Genomic DNA, 22,103 nt, shown 5'->3' with positions numbered 1-22,103 from the left:
GTATGAAAGGGGCACACATTCTGTATGAAGTAGTCCAGACCCAGCCACATTTATTGTTACCCCTGTTTAAAGCTGTATTCAAAGCTAAAAAAATAATGAATCTTTTACTGCGGCAGCATAATCTCTCACTAAAAGTTTCTGGAAAATTAAGCCTTTAATTTGATTACACCTATTAATAATAAAAATGGTTAATAAATTATAGAGTTCACTAACATGTCCAGAGACACTGTTATTCTCTCAATACTTGTGCAACCTCCATTTGCTAATAGGACAGCACTTAGACTTCGTAAAAACATTTCATTAGTTGGGAGCATTCCTGTTTACATATTCTGTCTACACCATCTGGAGTCCCAGGTCCTTTCTAAAGTATGTTTCTCTTCAGTTCACTCAACACGTTTTCTGTAGGATTTACATCTTCAAACTGCGGAGAATAATATGATTAATTTTCATGCTGGTGTCAATTTGATCTTTTATTGAAGTTTTTTACTAGTCTTTACCAAGGGTGATGTGGCTGACTCTGCAATGTCAACAGTTAGGCATCCTATGCATTTTGCGAGGGTGTGACCCCTTGGCTTGAGCCCGTTTTGGTGGCCTTCCCATGCGTTTATTTTATTACATCAATTCCAAGTTTTTCCTCAGGAAAACAGGTTTTCTAACACAACATAGGTCCTTCATAAAACATTCCTCATTAACATGCAACACATAAAATAAGATAATTTATTAATAATAATGTTGAAGTGTGGCTACCAGGGACAGCATCTCCTGAGCAACAGACTCCTTTTGACGCGGTACTGGTGCTCAGCATTATAAAGACTCCCATGGTATTTGGGACTGGTTGAGTACTACAGATAGCTGGGTTTACGTTGCTTTTTCTCACCCCCAGTGGTGTGTACATTTGGCTAGACTTCATTTCAGGTGAGTATTGAAGTTCAGTGTAGAGCAGGTGTTGTACCTTACTGCTGTTAAGAATGCTGACATAAAGCTTTGGTTCAACCCAAATTACTTTCACCGTCTTTACTGTAGCTGGATGAGACATTCGATTTCAACACATAGTCATGATTTGCTGTCGCGTTAGTTTTTGCGGTGGAATGTAGAGTCCCCGAGCAACTGCCTCGGTAAGCCCTCACCAAAGTCTGGCCTGGTCTGGGGTCCATTTAAAAGACTGAAAAGAAAGCAATATATTACTTTTTGATAACACTTGTCACACTCAGCACCAAAAATAAATGTCTGGATACATAGCAACAAAATGAATTTTTTCGCATTTGAAAAGGCTAAATATTTATCTTTTGTCCCGGAATTACAGTTCTAAAACGAGTTATTTTTATACAAAGATATGATCACAGAGGCATACCCCTCTCCTCTCTCTTTTCAAAAAAGTGTCCCAGAAAGAATGTGATCAAGGCAACTGAGAGATTATCTTCTCTGATGGGTTTTAAAGCGGTTGACAACGATGCTTTCTGAAAATCTGATGAGAGCAGCTGAGGGGCGGGGGTAATGGGAGATTTTTTTCCACAATCAGCTAGATTCTCCTTTGTGATTAATGATCAGAAATATAGCCAGAGAGTTCCACACTGGTTATAAAATATCCACTTAAAAATGGACTTCATCCGACTTCACGGGCACACGTAAGGTGAGAGCTGCCTTTTTTTTTTGGTTGCTAATCTCAGCTGATACATGCTGGAGGAGGAGGAGTTCTCCTGCCTGCATAAGCACTGCAATGTCAGTGAGGACTAGTGTGTATCAATAGCTGTAGGAATGGATTTTTGCATAGCTCTTGCAAGAATCTATTTAAACACCCGGATGGGCACTTGATTAATTTGCCGCAGGCTGAATCAAATTAAAACATAAGTTATCTAAAAATAGCAAAGCTATGATAGCTTCTCTGCGTGTTCCAGAGTGGCCAACTTTTCTGTTTTCATGCGAGGTGAAAGAGCCAGACACCTAGTGATTTATCAGCCCACTGCTTGTGGAAGTGGGCAGGACGTGGAGGTGAAAGAGGGGGTGCTGATACCCAGCCAGCACTTGGTATAATTCACAGGGGTGCAAAAGAGCACGCAGCGTGCACAGATATTAAAAGGAAAAAAGAAGAAAAAAGGGAGAGAAAGAAGGATCAAGGCCAGCTGTTAAAAATAGCTCTCCTCCCTGACATTTTTCTATACCTTACAGCAGTTCTCCTCCTAATAATATTGAATATACACACGTAGTGTGGCTCGGGGCCACTGGAGAGTTGGGAGGGGTGGAGTGGCGTACCCAGAGGACAGATGCACTGTGTTACGGTAATACTTTCGGAAGACAAGCTTCCTCCTCGGGACGTACTGCTCACTTAGTCCCCTAGCCATGTTTAATGAGCTCAAACAGACAAAAACGAAGTGCATGAAAAAAGAATCTGAAGGCAAAGATGTCAAGGTGATATATTGCTCTTTTGTCCGGAACAAACAAGAATCACTTTTTAGCTGTGTGCCATAAAACACACTTTCAGTGAGAGTTCACCCTCAGCTAAGCAAAGGTTTCATTTTACAGCAACTCAAAAAGAGGTCAAACATGTAAATATGAACCCTCAAATCGCTCAATTATTGATTTGTAATCTTCAAAAACAATGACTCTAATTACAGCATCATCAATGGGCCTCTCCAGCAACTGACGTAAGATTTTTTGTGCAAGACTGAAATTAAATAGGCTGACAAATGGTTGAGGTTTCTCTTGAAAATACTTTCTTATTTTGGATTTGAGTTACACCTAAGTCACAAAATACTTGAGACGTGAGCTATCCTCATGCTGTAAAGAAGTGAGACCTGACTTGAACTTGAGGTCTAGGACAGGTCTCATGGACACCTGTCACAGAACGTGCAGATTGTCCTGTCAATTTGACTTATCAGAAAGAGAGGGGTATACATCAATGTCCTGATGCATAGGTCTTTGAGTTAAATTTGAGGTGTTCTGGTTCTTATATAGGCTATTCCTGCATGTTTTTGTTTTGACGATTGGTTTCTGTCTGCTCCTGTTTCTGTCAAGCCCACCTCCTCCGCTGTAATCATTCTACTGACCTGCGCTGTTGCCCAGTTGGGCTTCTTTAGAACACGTTGGGGCTGGGGAAAATAGTTTGGGGTGTTGATAAATTTTAGGCAACATTTTACGTCTTGCAGGTGTTTAGAAGGTAGCATTTTGTGCTACAAAAGTAATGAAAATTTCACATTTCAATATAACGTTGTGTCCTTGCACTCGTATCATTAGTTAATTCAATTTGAAATGTAGAATCTGTGGAACTTCATATCATTAATCAGTGACAGTCACTGGTTAATCAATTGTCACTTTGAAGCGATATTGGTCAACATTAATTGTAAATGCTCCAAATTGAGTCATTGAGTTAAGAGTTCAACTAAGCTACATTGCGTTATTGTTAAGTTTAGACTCGGCATTGAAAGACAAAAGGAAAATATATTATCATATACAGAAAGGAATGAGAGCCTGATCTGAAGCTTTAATCATAGATACCCTCTGTCCCGGAGGATGACTCAACAGCTTCTATCAAGAATGGTCATACAGCAATCCTGTAAATAAATTGAATGTTGCCACCAAAAAAACATATGTCAACATCCCTCAGTTTAATTAAGAGAAGACATTTGATATACTACACAAAGGTAAAATCACTTTATTGTTTCTATGCAATGTTTGCAAGTGAAAGAGACGTGCTTATGACAGGTTTATCATACGAGTAATAGCTTTACGCTTTTTACATGTATTTCAAGAGAAGTTGAGATTTGGACAGGTTTTTGTCTAGTGTTTTTGGTGGACATTATTGGATTTGGCAACCCTGTGAGCTGCTCCGTTTAATTCTTCCACCACTGTCCACCAGATTATAAAGAGCTCCAGCCAGTAGATGTCAATTGTACTTTCTTTACCTGTGATTGATCACCACGTTTCTGTGTCCTGGATTCTCCTGCCTTGTCCTCATCCGATGTCTGCCAAGCTTCAGTTTTCTGGATATCAACCTTCTTTCTGTGCCCTGACCTCCGTGTTTTGGCCAATGTTCGAATAAGTTAGCTGGAGTCTTGTATTTGACCCCTGCCTGTCTCTTGTTTTACTCTCTGGGTTTTGAATTAATTTCTGACAGAATATCAGACTCCTGTGTACTTAATCAAGTTTACCCAGAACCCCAATCTACATGTTACCATTTGTGACGTCATAAACCCCCCCCCGCCCCCCATGTGCCCTGTTCTCTCTCTGGAGAAGTGAGAAGAACTGCAAGCTGAAGAGGAACTATATGGATATGGAAACAGCCTAATACTTTTGGATTTCCAGAACTGACACATTCCTGAATGGGCATACCATCTGGATTGTGTTCTTCATCTCAATCCTGAAAAGGTTAGTTGCTTTCATGCTGAGTCCTGTCAAGTTCTTTGACTCTTTAACAGCCACAAACCTGCCCTCTCCTATTTCAGCGATTCTGGTGTTCCCTGGCAGAGGGATCCTGGCTCATACTTGTTTCAATGTTGAAATAAGTCTTTTAATACCTCCTCTGTGTCTGGCAGAAGTTTCAGGCCTCCTGTCTGTTTCATTACAGTTTTACTGCCTTTTTGGGTTTAATTATAGTTTAATGTATCCCTGTGTTCCCTCTGTCCATGTCCAATTGTTATTTTCCCTTGGTTTCTTTATAGAATTTACACAATTTCTGTCTCATTCAGAAATGCAACATTATTTTATATGTATCAAGTTGAATGTGAATTGCTCATTGCTTTGTGAATTGTGGAACAATTTAGAATGTGTTTAATGTTTAGACTGTGCTAGACAACAAATGTTATAGATGGAAGTTTAGTACATAGTTCCCTACTAACTTTGCAGATCATCTAACTAGGAGTAAGTCCAAAAAATCTTGAATCCCATGTTGTGCACAATGTAGTAACACCAGTCACAGAAAAAAAAAAAACACTTTAAAAAGTAAAAGCAGTTCCTGCTTGAGATATTCTCATCCAGGACCTTGTGTATTGTGTGGAGGTGCATGTAACACAATACCCAATACAGTAAGAACTGCATTTCTTTAAACACCACTATCATTGCTTTTTTTTTGTGACAACAGCTATTGAGAAACTCTGAGTAAATACCAGTAATACTGCGTGGGAGTGTGTCTCTGTGAGTCACAAGACAAGTTTCTGTGATTGTGTAAATAACAATTTATTAATAACTGGTGTCTTAGAGTTTCAGAGTAAGCTGTTGTTTTTTTTTTTTTAGATTCTCTTACCAGATATCTTTGAAGTTATACTGAGTAGAAAATTATTATTTATTAAAAATACCTTTAAGGAAGAATGTTTAGCTTTTCTATTGTTTCCTTGAAGTGGTGATTCTTGCATGCAGTTTGACAATTTTACCATAGGCTTACTACTTTTCATGTCCAGTTTGTTGCAATGTGCATTTTTAATAACTGGGTTTTACAATTGTCTCTATACCACTACTACAGTGGTGAGCTAACATAGCTCACCACTCGCAGGGTATGAATGTTTGTGTGAATGACTGTAGTGTAAAGCGCCATTTCCAGAGATGTTACATCTATTTTCCATACCAGGGACCAATGAGCGATTGGCACTAGACCATCACAGGGCCGGCCCTAGGACACAAAAGACAAACAATCATTCATCTACACACTCACTTGATTGAAATGTATGCTCTCTAAGTTAACCTAACATGCATATTTTAGGACTTTACAATGAAAACTTAAGCTTATAATTTCCACACAGAATGTTCTTGGTAGAATTGATTTGTTCCCAAAATACAAGGCCACAAGGCGACAGGCCTACCTAATTCCTGTACTGCTCAGCAGCTATACCTAATTCTGCAAAGAAATCAGTCAAAAGGTAACACTGATGGGACCTTCAAATCTTGAAAAATAGTCGCAGAAATTTACCAAAGGTAAAATAAGACGCTAGTAGAAATTTGCAACAACCAGTACAAAGGCAATTGTGTTTGAAATTAAAAGATCTGACAGTCTAAATTTGATGCAAAGTGCAGCAAGAAAGTTGGTGTTAACAACCCACTGGTAACAGTTCTCTCCACCAGTGTCTCTGTGAATATATCGGAAAGCCCCTCCAGCGGGAACCATTTACACGCAGAATGGAATTAACCTGCCACCTTAAGCAGGTGTGAACAAACCTCATGGTTAAAAGTGTTACATAATGAATACTCTCACAGTGTAAGAGGGATCATTCTGAGGGCACATTGTCGTAATAGAGACATGAAAAGGTAGCGTCATGGCAAATGTATAATGGAAATATTCTGTAACGCCAGAGGGGGGAAGTTGCATGATGGATATCCTTTTTCTTCTACTGTGAAGCAAGTCATCTGCTGGTTGGGGAAACATGTCCAACCAATCACATGCACATGTACTTCAGAGTGAATATTTGCTTCAGAGAAACACGGAGGAGGATGCATGTAAGGAAGACCATACAGCGGGCTGATAGAAACAGCATTTCTCAACACATGTTGATTGTCAGTTTGTTACAAACTGTGGATTGCGAGCGAGTTTAGTATCCTTCTGTGGCTGTAAGAACAACTAACATAGCATTGTAAGGCATCTCAAAAGCAACAAATGGCAAACTTTCTAGTTTTCAGCAAAAAGGTTACTTTAGTTCTTACTGCTCAGTGGTGAGATTTAGCCTTATATGGTTGGAGTATTACCTCTCCCAGGATGATTCATGACCTACCCTCCCAACTTGTGAATCATTTTGGTACTTTTTGTCATCTGTAAGTTGTTTACCTTCCTGACCAGAATGTGAGATGTGTTAGTCACATCTTTTAAAGTGTGAATGGTTGTCAAAGCACCATGGGAGAGGAATCGGGGCTGCAATGAGGGTGTTAGGTAGGTGCTACCTGAGGCCGCATCTTCCGTTAAGTGTTGGTTTTACCCATTGTTTGCTTCGTTCCTTTTTTCCACACCATCTGTTTTATCTGCTTAAACTCTGCGCACCTGAGTATATCTTCTTCTTGAGATAAAAGTAGAATCTTAAGCCTTGATGTCAGGGTTTAGCTCTTCTTTGCTGTGCCATTCTCTTTTAAAGCTTGACAATTTCCCACCAGTCAGTGAGAGACAAGAAGGCATTTTTAGATAAGACAGTAAGCATTCTCGAAAACAAAAAAAAAACAGAAGTCTGGTTGCATTTTCTTCACCTAGGATTATTCCCAACCTGGATGACTGAAGATTCTGACCAGCATACCTGAGTTGTTGTTTTTCTCCATTCGCTTTTATACCTTCATTTTTGATATTTTTCTGTCTACTTCTGCTTTATTCTGAATTGGAAGATTATATAACTATTTTTTTCTTTTAAATATCTTTGTTGCCCATTAACAGTATACTCATTTACAATTTAAAAATTGAGAAATATAAAAATAATAAAAAGGTATAATGAAGATTCTCAAGGACACAAATAATGAGGATATTAATTAAAGGACACCACATTTGTGCATCAGGGCATAACACAATAACCATGCAAGATCAAAGCAGACCTAACTAGCACATTACCAAGGTTTTTGGAACACTGTTTTCAGGCAGAATTGCAATTCCAAAATATGCAATTCTGGCGGCTCATATAGATTCTGTAGTTTCTGCTCAAGTTCTGACCAGCATTGGCATTTTGATATGTCTGAGTGGGTGTTGGAACTCCTCTTTCTCCCAAGATTCAATTCAATTCAATTCAATTTTATTTATATAGCGCCAAATCATGAAACATGTCATCTCAAGGCACTTTACAAAGTCAAGTTCAATCATATTATACAGATTGGGTCAGATTATACAGATTGGTCAAAAATGTCCTATATAAGGAAACCAGTTGATTGCATCAAAGTCCCGACAAGCAGCATTCACTCCTGGGGAACCGTAGAGCCACAGGAAGAGTCATCTGCATTGTACATGGCTTTGCTGCAATCCCTCATACTGAGCAAGCATGAAGCGACAGTGGGAAGAAAAACCACCCATTAACGGGAAAAAAAACCTCCGGCAGAACCGGGCTCAGTATGAATGGTCATCTGCCTCGACCGACTGGGGTTACAGAAGACAGAGCAGAGACACAACAAGAGAGACAAAAAAGCACAGAAGCACACATTGATCTAGTAATCTGTTCTACATTAGATGGTAGTAGCGGGTGAGCCGTCCTCTCTGGATGATGTCACAGTTAACAGAACGCCAAGATCTGTTCCTTCAGAATACTTTGAATTAGCAAGCCATAAATTGGTTGAGTAAAATAGCTCCATTGAATGGATGCAGCCAAAACTCTCACACTTCCATACACGTGTTGTACTCATGCAGTTCAATTTTATTACAGTAGTGAAGTTCTTACAATGTTATTCAGAAGAGACCATTTTTTTTAAACCATTTAACTTAATTAGCTTTCTAAAATCATGTTGCTCCATGTTCTGAATGCTAAATGTGGGTGGCTGGATAGGAAGCTCAAAATACTGGTATAAAGTAATAATTTGGCTCAGCTAATAAGAACAAAGGAATCACTGCTGCAACTAACTACTGCATGCTTGCATCCATGGATGCAAACATGCAGGGTGGCTTTTTGGAGAGAGTAATTTACTTTTTTCTTTTTTCAAGAAAGAGATCCCTGGATATCAGGAAACGTTCATTAATAACTGAAAACACACAAAAACCAAATATCAAATTAAAACAACACATTTCTTACTTAAAAACATTACCCATCAGATCCAACACCTACAGGCACCTCAATACTTTAGCTGCTGCTGCCAGCCTTTGACTGATGATTGTATTTTTCCTGTTTGCACTCACAGTCAATGTGAGTAAAAACTGAATCAACCAAAGTGTTTCCACTGAGTCCTTAACTTGAGAATGTAGCTGAATCAAGCAAATCTTCTGAGTCCATTGTGATTCTGTCTTAAAGCTATAGATGGTAATCCTGTTCAGAAACAATTTTTGTTGTACCGGGTAAAATAGTCCTTACTTCCTGAAAGTAGTCATTATGTATTCACAAAAAGGAGGTTAAAAACTCTAACCAGTCTTTGCCGTTTGATCCGATGGGCATGGATTTGTCAGAGTTTTGTTCACGGTTTCACCCATAGACATTATATTCTACCTCTGTCCCTCAAGTTCCAAGGGAAAACACCTTATCTATTGGTTGTCCCACATGCCAATAATTCTGACTGGCTCGCGTAACGCCAGTGTGTGTGCTCGTTCCTTCTGAGTTTCTGCTTGCTGGCTACGCATGCACACTTCTAGTGTTAATGTATCCGTTTAGCTTAGCTGCTAGGCTAGCTGTTCATTGTAGCTCAGCTGCTCTCACTGTAGACTTTGAACATGGCTGAGAGTCACAAGAAGTGGACTGGGTTCATGTTTATGAGAAGAAGAGAAAGGACTCAGTAGAAAGAAATAAGACCAGAGTGGGTTTGTGAGATTTTATTTCGCAGACCCCCCTGAAAAGTGGAAGAGCAGGTTTTCAATAGGGGACATGGGGAAACGTCCGGAAAAATCTCCGACCCTAGCTTTAATAGTTCCTGCTTCAGTATGACAAGTTGAATCATTGACCATGGTGATTCAGGAACCAAGCAGCTCCACAAACAGCTCTCAGCTGTCCCAACTTGCAGTACACTGAGTGACAAGACATGACCGTATATTTTGTAGACCATAACATGTCTCTAATCATGTACGTACCAAGCAAGGAACAATGAGTTACCAAATGGTATCCAGAAAGGCTTTAATAAGAGGGAAAACAAATGTGAGTATAGATGAAAGTTCACTATACCCCAGGTTCAGACAAATCTGAAACGTTTCTGTTACAGTTACTCAACTGTGGAGCTGCTGTTATGAAAACATGAAAATGTTAAGATTTTTTAAAATATACAGAACCATTTAGTACAATAAGACATGCTGACAAGGAGTGCATGTATTGTTGCACTTGGCATAAATTATTTGTTAACTCTGAGGTTTGACTTCAAATATTTACTTGGTAGGCACTATCAAAGCTCTAGCTTCATCTTACACTTGCTTGGGTTTCATTTTGGTTTCTTCTGTCCTGCTTTCAGTTGTCACTGAAACAATTACTTTATTAAACCAAACTAAGATTACATGAGATGTTATTGATGCAAAATCAGGTTTAACACTAATGTAACATGAAGGAATATTAATGAAAAAGATAAAAAACAGTTTTTTTTTTTAAAAAAGTCCATAGCAGAGCGGTTTTATGAAAAATCTACTATTATATTTAATAGTTGTATAAAACATGTCTGCCTGACCACAACAGAGGGAAGGCAGACTTTTTGTATTCTGTATATGCACATTTTCTCACCCAAATAAGGTAGCATTTAAAATCTTTTCACTTTAAAATGTCTTCGATAAGTCCCCAGCAAAGACTCAATGGAGACTTTTAAAATCCCAACGGGGGTGTCATAATCCAGTAAATTCATGAGCCTAATTGGATTTCAGAAAAGGCCTAAAATAGTAGCAGAATATTAAATACTGGCTCACTCAAACTCTGTAATGGAAAAGGGGTCAAGTGGAAAAGCCATCAGCTACACCCACACTTACAGCAGCCGTATCGTAATTTAGTCCCATGCCAAAAAGTGGTCAGTCACCACAGCCAAACACTAATGGCAAAGTTAAACTGCGGAACAAATATGAGAAGAGCTTTTCAAGATTTAAATATAGACGCTGAAGACTGTAATATAGATCCTGGAAACTAATTAAAGTCCATCTGTGTTATAGTGTTATAGTGCAATGCCAGCTTCTTACTTGTGTATTCAAACAGTCATACTGTGGAGCATCTTCAGACATTAAGTTTCTTAATTATCATCACAATAGATGTTACCAAAGCCAGACATAACATCCCCTCAGCATCCATGTTCCTGAAATAACTGGCATCAGAGAAGTACGTGTAGAAAGAAAAGACAGAAATAGTACCAAGGAAGTACAGCAGCCCTCCCAGGCCGTCCTTTTTAAAAATGCAAATCAAGCCTTGTTGACTTTATTGTGGCTCAGAAGCTGGCTGAAGGGGCTGATGCTTAAAAATAACACCTTGTGAGTCGTGACCCACATTTGGCCCAAAAATAACTCCCTGGAAGACCAGAAACCAACAGTGGGACATGGGAGTCGGAAAGAAAATCCAATTAGCATTTCAGTCACACTTTTAGATGCTGCCAGCATTATTTATTGATAAAGTTTTTGAAGAGAGAAAAATACACACACTAGGGAGAATGAGGAAACCTCCGTTTGTTGACGATTTAACTTACTGTAGACATGGAATATCATTATTATCATGAGGTGAACAAAAATAGCCAGGTTCCTCTTAAAATGCAAGTTTTTTGCTCAATTTAAAATACTTTTCTATTAAATATATTGTTTAAAATACTACATTTCTCCCCATAATCATCAGATGTCTGTTGGAAAGCTAATGATGAAAAGGGATTTAATATTCCACCATCTCAGTCTTCAATAAATTCAACAAAATAATCAGTGACATAGCTACAGCAGAATCAGACAGAAGGCTATGGAAAACAGATGTCCTCACAATCTGATACATTTGGAGAAATAAGTAATATGGGATAATGGTAAACTCCTCCCTAAATACATTATAAAAACTAGACATTTTAACAGAAAGTTAAAATGTTAGGAGCCATAGTATGTTATCACAGAGGCTATACCTGGGGATTGTTGTAACATACCATCTGCACATTTAATATTCTCATGTTGGGTTTCAAAGTCTTAACTTTTTTTTTTCAAAAGGCCTTTAAATCATTGCATCCAGGTCATTTTCTCTTAATATGACCCCATACATGGTCTTTCTTATTTAAATATTTCAGATACACCAGTGAATGCAATGTAATTACCCCTTATTTCTTTGAATCGCCTCTAACGCCATTTAACCGCTATTAGATGTCATTTTTCTGAATTTCAGGGTTTTTTTATATGGGGGAACAATTTTTCATTTGATGAATGTCTCCACGCAAGAAAATTGTGACAGATGAGGAGGTGGGAGACTGTGTTCTGTAATCATGCCTCCATTTGCAGTTTTATGAATGCAGAGTCTGATACCTTTTTCAAATCTGCCTTCAGTCATAAAAATGAAACAAATGTCTTCTGTGCTCCTCTAGATAACAAGCATGCATGCCACCTTTGTCACCTGCAGGGTGGGATTATCCACTAAACTCAATCGGAAAGCTGTTATAGTACAAAAGTATTCAATCCCTGTAAATTTTCTTCACATTTGGTCACCTAACAAACACCTTTAAAAAAAAAAAAAAAAAAACACAAATTTCAATAAGCTTTGTTGGGATTTTAAACAAAACAGTGTACTTTTTTCAAGTGGAAGGGAAAGGAACATTCAAACATAAAAACCTGAAAAGTGAATTTCTGCCCAGGAACCTTTCTTCTGACACTCCAACATAAAATCCGTTCAAACAAATTGACTTCACCTAATTTCAGTTTACACACAGCAGTTCGAGGATGGCCTCCCAGGTTTGTTAGAGATTATTTGTGAACAAATAACGTCATAAAGATCAAGGAATACAGCACCCCTTAGCCACCCCTGTGGTCAAAGCACAGAGTAACATTTTCCTTTGCACTTCCTTTGCACTGTCAGTTAAGGTGGACAACCATGTCTTGGCATGTTAGTAGTTTTGCTGTACTCTTTTTTTCCATTGATGATGGATTGAACAGAGGATGGTGTTTTTCTTAATCTAACTTTGATTTTTACTTCTCAACAACTTTATCCCTGATCTGTCTGCTGTATTCCTTGATCATTGGATAATGTTTGATCCAACAATCATTACTTCAGTGTTGTTTTCATTCAATTAAAGATAATTTTGGCACATCCATGCATTGATTTTTTTTTCTAAGCATTTACTCAGCACTTGAATGAGTTCATCTTTATCAGGTGACATGGTGATGTAGAGCTGTGTGTCGTCTGTATAGTTATGGAAACTGATGTTTTTTTTTATGATCTGGGCTAGAGGGAGCATGTAGATATTGAATAGGAGGGGACCCAGGATGGATCCTTGGGAACCCCACATGTGATGTTTGTTGTCTCTAATGTAAAGTTACTTATTGGCATCCCCTTTCAATAATCAAACATTCAGATGTTAAAGTTTCTAGAGTGTCAAAGTTTTGCAAGGCAGTTTTTGATGAAAAAATATTTTACTTGATTTTCAGAGCATTTAAAAACATTCTAAGAGCCTTCAAAGTTCTTTGTAATGATTGAATGATTGAAATGCAGTCTGAACTTCTGCACTGGTAGCAAACGTACAGTAGATTGTATCATCATCATGTATCATCATGTATCAAACAGCAAGCAGAGCAGGGGTCAGACACTAGGTAGTCCAGGTAGACAAACTATTCAAGAATTAAGTCCATTCAAAAACACCCCATCTTTCCAGCACTATGCCTAGAGTCCAAAACCTAGCAGGATGTGACATTGTATAGGCTGGAAAAGGAGCAGTGAATGTAGCAGATGAAAAGGTAAAGCATAAAACAGTAAAAATCAAGAATCCACTGTTAGAATGGCCTTGTCAGACACCAGGCCTAAATCCTTTCGCAATCTTGGCAAGACTTTAAAATTTCTGTTACATATGCTCTTAATCCAATCTAACTAAACTTGATCTATTTTAGAAATAAGAATGGGGAAATAAATCTCTAAATGTGCAAAGCTGGTAGAGACATACCACAAATCTACTTTGACTTAAATTACTAGGAAACAAGGGTCTATAAAGTATTGACTTGGAGGGGGTGAACACAAATGAATAAAAAACTTTACAGATTTTAATTATCAAAAATAATTCGGGCAACCATGTATATTTTTACTATTTCATACCATAAGTATGCACTTGCTTTGATCTAATTTGCAAAGTCTCCCCAAACAGATGTCACTGTTTATGATGATAACATAACAAAATGTGAGTAAAGCGATCGCTTTTAAAACCTACTGTTTATTGAGTTAGCTGTGATATTCACCCTTAAAAAGCTGTCAGATATTTGGGGGGTATGTGGAAAGTTTAGACAGAGATCTTTGTCCGGTTCAGAGGCAACAGACCAAATTGCACATGCAACGTTGCAATGAGCAGCATGATTAGAATTGCTTGTTATGAAAGCAGAATTCCAAAGTAATACACACACACACACATATATATATATGCACGTTTATCAGACAAGACAGTTTCGAGAATCAGCTTGGGTCTTTTCCCGGGAATTACGGAATATCTGTGATGATTCGTGGCAGAAAAAAGAAAAACAAATGGATAAACAGGAACAAATACTTGAAAGTCATTAACTGTCAGATGCAACCTGCCACAGAGACATCATCAACCACCAAATCATATAAACTAGGTTTATTAAACATTAGATCTCTGTCAGGAAAATCCCTTTTAATTAATGACTTTATTATTGACAACAATCTTGATGTTATGTTTTTAACAGAAACATGGTTACATGAATCTAATGAAGCAGCCATTCTGCTGGAGTCGACTCCTCCAAACTACAATTTCCTTTGTGAGAGCAGACAGCAAAGGAAAGGTGGAGGAGTAGCAACATTGTTTAATGATTCACTAAAGTGTAAAAAGGTGTTTTTGGGAAAATTTGACTCTTTTGAACATTTGGCTCTCAAGGTAAAGAGCCCGGTACGAACTATGTTTCTGAATGTTTACAGGCCTCCTAAGTCCACATCAAACTTTTTTAAGGATTTTAGTGACCTCTTGTCTGTGATATGCGTTGACTATGGCTGTTTAATTATTGTGGGAGACTTCAACTTTCACGTTGACAACCCTGAAGACAGAAGTGCAAAAGAACTGTGTCACACACTTAGAAACATTGGTTTAACTCAACATGTTAAACAGCCAACACACAAGCAAGGGCATATTTTAGACTTAATCATCACTAAAGGTCTAAACATTACACAGGTCAATGTAACTGATGTTGCCTTATCCGATCACTTCTCCGTTACCTTTGAATGTATCATTACCAGTGACTCATTTAGCCAAAGGGACATCGTAAGAAAACGCACCTTTAAGGACAATGCCATTGAAACTTTTATTCAAGCTTACTCTGCTACTTCAACCTTGGGCTGCAACTCAGTAGATGAACTAGTAGATAACTTTCAGTCTAAAGTCTCAGACATCATTAACTGCATTGCTCCAGTTAAAGTGAAAGTTGTTTCCGGGAAGAAAAAATCTCCTTGGAGAAATGCTCCAGCAGTTAGAAGTGAAAAAAGGGAATGTCGGAAAGCTGAACGCAGGTGGAGAAAGAATAGACTCCAGGTTCACTATGACATCTATAAAGAGAGACTTTACAGATATAACTTACAATTGAAAAATGCAAGAGAATCTTTCTTCTCTGAGATCATTAAGAAAAACATTAATAATGCTCGTGTCTTATTTTCCACAGTCGACAGGTTAACAAATCCTCCTGTGTCCGTGGCTTCAGAACTCCACTCCACCAGGGCCTGCAATGAATTTGCTAACTTCTTTACTGAAAAAATCCAAAAGATTAGAGGATCTGTTTGTACATCCATACTAAGTTCAGTACCAACGTTGTCTCCTACCAGAATTGATTTTGACCAAATGTCCCAATTCAGCCAAATAAACTCCAAAAGCTTAGAGCAGATAATTCAGCAGTTAAGTTCCTCCTCAAGCTGCCTTGATGTTCTCCCCGCAGCTTTCTTTAAAAAAGTTTTACCTGGCATAGCGTCTGATTTGACTCAGATAATAAACACGTCCCTTCTGTCAGGTGTTTTCCCCCAGTCCCTAAAAACAGCAATTATCAAACCACTGCTGAAAAAGAACAATTTAGACAAACTTCTACTCCAGAACTACAGGCCCATCTCAAACCTCCCCTTTATCAGTAAGATCATTGAAAAAGTTGTATTTCAACAATTAAACACCTTCTTAACTACGACCAGCCGCTTTGATGGTTTCCAGTCAGGTTTCTGTGCTCACCACAGTACAGAGACCGCCCTTATCAAGGTGTTTAATCACATCCATATAAATACAGACTGTGGAAGAACCACCGTGCTGGTTCTATTGGACCTCAGTGCAGCATTTGATACTGTTGATCACTCCATCCTGTTAGAACGCCTGGAGAACTGGGTCGGCCTTTCTGGTACAGCTCTCAACTGGTTTAAATCCTACTTAAAGGACAGGGACTTTTTTGTATCAGTAGGTAACTTTACATCAGAGATGACAAAAATCACATGTGGGGTTCCCCAAGGGTCCATCCTAGGTCCCCTCCTATTCAATATCTACATGCTCCCTCTAGCTCAGATAATAAAAAACAACAACATCAGCTACCATAACTATGCAGATGACACACAGCTCTACATCACCATGTCACCAGGTGACTATGAACCAATTCAGGAACTAAGTAAATGCCTAGAAGAAATCAATGCATGGATGTGCCAAAATTTTCTCCAATTGAATAAAAACAAAACTGAAGTAATAATTTTTGGACCAATAGAGGAAAGATCAAAAGTTAACACACAGCTTCAGTCGCTTCAGCTAAAAACCACCAATCAGGCCCGAAATCTGGGAGTAGTGATGGACTCAGACCTGAACCTTCAAAAGCATCTAAAGACAATTACAAGGTCAGCTTTCTATCACCTGAGGAACATTTCTAGGATTAAAGGACTGATGTCTCAGCAGGATCTGGAAAAACTAATCCATGCGTTTATATTTAGTAGAATTGATTACTGCAACAGTGTTTTCACAGGACTTCCTAAAAAATGGGTCAGACAGCTGCAGCTGATCCAGAACGCTGCTGCCCGCGTCCTCACTAAGACTAAGAAAATAGAGCACATAACCCCAGTTCTAAAGTCCTTACACTGGCTCCCTGTATCTCAGAGAATAGACTTTAAAATACTTCTGTTAGTCTATAAATCACCGAATGGCTTAGCACCTAAATACATCACAGACTTGTTATCAGTGTATCAACCCTCCAGACCACTAAGGTCTTCTGGCTCCAGTCTACTCCACATACCTAGAACCAGAACTAAACATGGAGAAGCAGCATTTAGTTCCTATGCTCCGCTTATCTGGAACAAACTTCCAGAAAACTGTAAAAGTGTGGAAAGCCTGAGTTCTTTTAAATCAAGATTAAAAACACATCTGTTTAAAATTGCCTTTGACTGTTCTAGTTAAACAGTTTTACTGTTTTTAATGTTCTTTTTTGTTACTACATTCTATCCCTACTTGCTGTTATTCTATTTTCTATCTACATTTTATTATTTTGGTATATCTTAATCATGTAAAGCACTTTGTATTGTCTTGTACTGAATTGTGCTATATAAATAAATTTGCCTTGCCTTGCCTTGCCTTGCCTATATATATATATATATATATATATATATATATATATATATATATATATATATATATATATATATATATATATATATATATATATATATATATATATATATATATATATATATATATATATATATATATTCCCTCCCCAAAAGCTTGAAACAACAAACAAACAATGCATGCAAGTAGTGTTAGGATATCAAATGGAAGCTGTGGAAACAAAGCACTAACTGTAGTTCCCATCAAATTGCATACTAACATGGTGGCTGGCAGTTCAGCCCTTTTCATGTGCTAAATCAGCATTGCTCAGAACAACAAAGCAAAGCAGCAAAAAGCCTGCCTCTTCGGAGCCTGCAGGCACTGAACCCCTGTTTCACTGGTTTCTGGCACCTGAACGAATCATTGAAAGGCAACAGTGACTGAGATGAACAGTATCTCTGATGTGCAGTACAACCAATCATGTACTGAGCCAAGTTTGAGATTTCAGAGGGTCATGTGGCTATTCTGAGAGCGGGCCGGACGATTACCAAGAGACAACAGAAGGTGGGTGACAGGTGTAACTCAAAGATTTTTGCAAAATATTTAACAATATGAAGAAGATGCAGGAGAAAGCAGATGTTTACATACAGTGTATGAAGGTACAGGTCACCCTTTTTTCTCAGATTTTTAAACTTCAACGAAAGTCACAGCTTTGCTACTTCCTCATGGACCGGGTCGTCCGCACCGCTCTAACCACAAAGATCGCGCTGCGGGCCGCTTCAACTCCTCATTCCTAATCGAAGCATTGGAAGAATATTCATGTTATTACAATTATTTGTACATTGCAATGATCAGCATTAAGCTATAGACAACAAAAAGTCCACAAAACATGTCATGTCATTGAGCAAACTCTCCAGTGAACGACTTTTGCCGCTATTGTCTAAAAAAAAATCTTAAAATGCATGATGTGCTCACATGTACTTTTAAGATTTTCCAAGGCACCAAGCACCACAAATCTCCATATCTTGACTGTTAAATAAAAGTACTGCTGCATTATGGGTAATTCTGCTGCACCCTAAAGTCCCGCCTCTCATGCTGTGATTGGTCCGGTCTCTTTCATACCAGAGCGTATAGAGCCTTACCAGACTGGCTGGCCAGGCTATAAACATACAGTCACACCTATAACAGATGGTTCTCAAACAGTAGTACTAGTACCACTGGTTGTACTACAAGGTATAAACACAGCAAATTAACCATTTTAGAGTGAATTATGTAGAAATAAGCACATGCACATAAAAAGATTGTCAAAACAGATCTTTATTTCAATCAAAGAAAAATTCAAAAGAGTGTTGGACAGAATCCCAGTTCTGTGCATAGTGGGTGACTTAATGAGATACAAACTGGGAGAAGTGCAAATAAATGCTTGCTACCACCGGAATCTCTGTTGTTTTATTCACATGGCAACATTATTACATTTAGAGGGCAGGGTGGGTTTAAAACACCCAACATTGCCACTTATAAATTCAGACTTCAAGACACCTTCCAGTTAATCCTCCTTCTTGGAAATATGAAAATCTGACTTTGGAGAAAAAAATAAAACAAAATTAAACCACAATTAATTTTTTTAAAAACACAACACCACAAACTGCGAACCTCAATTCTTATTGTGCTTCTGTTTTAAATAAACAGTTAATATTATTAAAAACAGACCTGGAGCCTTAGCGTTTATAACGCCTTCCTCTCTTGTTTTAGTGATCTCTTCCCTTCCCCTTATTTTGATGCATTTAACATTTACCTCAGCATATTGTTCATACATCCATGCACTGGCAACTTCATTTATTACTTCTGTACCTTGTGTTTTTCCCACAGTGCCTCATGTGTTATTTGTCCATAATTGGTTACATAAATGTCATTTCATTTATAACGTTTATGTAATCATGCGTGTTTCCATCTTTTATCGTGGAAGCTGACCCACTTTTTTTTTTTTTTTGCATAAAATCACAATAAAATGTATTGATTATTTGTGGCTATAATTTGGCAATATGTGCAAAAGTTCATGGGATATTAACACTTTTGCATGACACTTTAAATTACTTACCTTTTCAAACATGTCCTCTGACTTTGCTGGACAACTATCAAAATTCATCCAGTGGTGCATCCTAACAGTAGCTGTGTGGCCTAAACCCTATAGTGTAGGACTTATGTCATTGCTCTAAATTGTCTATTTTTTTTCTTTTGGGAACTTTTCATCCCCTCTTTCCTTCAACAGTGCTTAGCCTATCAAATTGCACCAACCTCTCTGTGCTCAGTTTACACTCCACTGAGCCGATGTCAACATTCTACAAATCTTTCCAGGTAGAATTGGCCTCCTTTTCTACTTCCTGTAGTTTGGCTGCTAAAAATAAAGCTCCCATTTGCTGAGCTGCCATGAGGTTCCAGTCTGGTCCTCCACGGGGCATAAAACTTCACTTCCTGACAAACTGACTCCACTTCCAAGAGCCACAAGGAAAACCAATATTTGACACAGTACAGACATTAGTCAATTATGAATTAGGCTGGCACTTAATGATATAATGCTAGTCCTAGTTAGTAAAGTTAAATTAGAGAAAAAAAAATTACTAATCTAAATTGTTGGCAATAATTTTATGTGTAGGTGTGTGACCCAAATTCCATTTTATTTAGGAAAATTAGACTTTACTGCAGAATGATTTTCAAAAGTTACAATTCAAAGTATGTAAAAGGCAGACAGGAGTAGCCAATGATACAGAACATTGAGTATCTATCTATCTATCTATCTATCTATCTATCTATCTATCTATCTATCTATCTATCTATCTATCTATCTATCTATCTATCTAGATAGATAGATAGATAGATAGATAGATAGATAGATAGATAGATAGATAGATAGATAGATAGATAGATAGATCAGATTTGAGTAACTGATCTCCTGATCAGTTACTCAAACCACCTCAACTTTGTTCCTTTTGGTGCCCAAACCCAAAGGGGGAAATCCACCTCTTTTCGGAAAGATTAACCTGAATACATTCAAGAAAATCTGTACTGTCCATATTGAGAGCATGTAATGTGTACTTTTAACAATGTTGCTTTTTTTGTGCAGCGTGGAAGCATTATTTAGCCTTTTTTTGGATTAAGAGACGCAGTTGGTGTTCAATTGTCAGCCAAATGGAATACAGCTGAAAAAGAGCAGTTAGAGTAACATATGAACTAAACCTTAATGTTTTTATAAATTACAGTAATTGTCATACTTTTTATCTAAACTGGATAATACATAAATATAATTTGCCTTGGATCACCCAATTCAAAGCACATTAGTGAATAAGAACAGTTAAAAGAACAGAGATGCCTTAATTGCCAGGAGAACCAGGAGTCCCAGAGCTTTTCTTCTCATCATCGAACTCAGATAATCAAGGCAAGATTGAGCTGGCATGAGTTTGACTGTTTTGCCACTTAGTGTTAATTGTTCAGTGGGACACAAGGGAACTGTAAGGGAAAAGAGAAGATGTATTAAGGATGCTTTTAGTCATGTATTGATGCATTAAGTTGAAGGTCAGATTCTCAGTTCCGTTTTGCACAGCCTTGTCCTCCTTGAGCTGTTAGATGTAGAAAACATAGAATGATGCAGCAGTGAAGTTGGGCTAGTCAGATAAAGAAATACAAAAAAAGGTACAATGGTTAGTCAGTGAAATGATGACCTTAGGGAAACACGGAAATGTTTCAAATGTTGCTGTGGTGCTTACAGTGGGGCACTGGGGGCTTTAAGCTCTTTGTCATTTCTCACATATTTTGAGCACCAGAGTAATGGTCTGTTTTCTGCCGTTGTGTATTGGGTTCATAATGAGAATCAGTGGAATATTTTCACACAGCTCCTTAAATTCCAAAGTAACAGTAGTGTGCATTGTTGTGCTTCTGGAAAGCATTAAATTCCCATTCATGTTAGAATGTTTCCAGACAAAAACAGGACAGCATTATGCGAGGATATTAAAAAAGCAACTGTGCACTGTGCTGTTTTTTTTTTCTTTCCAAATTCCTCATTAAAATTATCTTTTTATGCTACATTTTACATTCTGTAATGTCAGTCTCATTCAGGAAAAAAAACTGTCACACTGTATGTGCAGATGGTTGCTAACCTTGATCAGGCAACAAGCTTCACCTGTGAGCCAGCACAGAGCTAAGCCTTGTTTCAACACAGATGGGATGGGACAGATGGAGATCTGAAGAGAGTAGCTGATGCCCTTGAGCACTAAAGAATTGTGGAAATAGACCTGCTCAATATTAGATGAGTGATCAGTTATATCATTTCAAGCTCTGAAATCAAGCAGCAAGGAGGCAGGTAACAATGAAATGTCTAACTGTGCCTGCATTCAGTTTGGGACCTCATATCAATTACTTCCCACTCCAGTGTTCTTAACAGGCATGTGCTGTATTTATGATGATGACAGCAGGCCCATGGTATCATGATCAGTAGGAATTAGATTTGTTTTCACTACTAGTGTTCCACGTTTGGTTGGTCTTTAGTTCAGACGTCTCACGTGTATTTATGTTCAGTTTTTGCCAGTGTTTAGTGCTTTTTCTGTGAGCATTTTCCTGGACAGCTATTCTAATCAACTTCCCCTCAGTCCCTCCAGTCATGATGCCTTGGCAGCTGTCTGTATTCTCTTGATTAGACCTACCGGATCCTTGTCCCACTAATTGCCTCACCGGCACTCATAAAGCTTTACACTTACTACATTCCTTATGCGCTCCATCCGTTCACTGCAAAATGTGCCACGCAGCTATCCAAACTGGATCCCTTCATGCATCCAGACAGCCCCACACCC

The sequence above is a fragment of the Fundulus heteroclitus genome, chromosome 18, assembly GCF_011125445.2.
Source record: "Fundulus heteroclitus isolate FHET01 chromosome 18, MU-UCD_Fhet_4.1, whole genome shotgun sequence".
In the NCBI taxonomy this organism is placed as follows: Eukaryota; Metazoa; Chordata; class Actinopteri; order Cyprinodontiformes; family Fundulidae; genus Fundulus; species Fundulus heteroclitus.
This window is presented reverse-complemented; position numbering follows the sequence as displayed.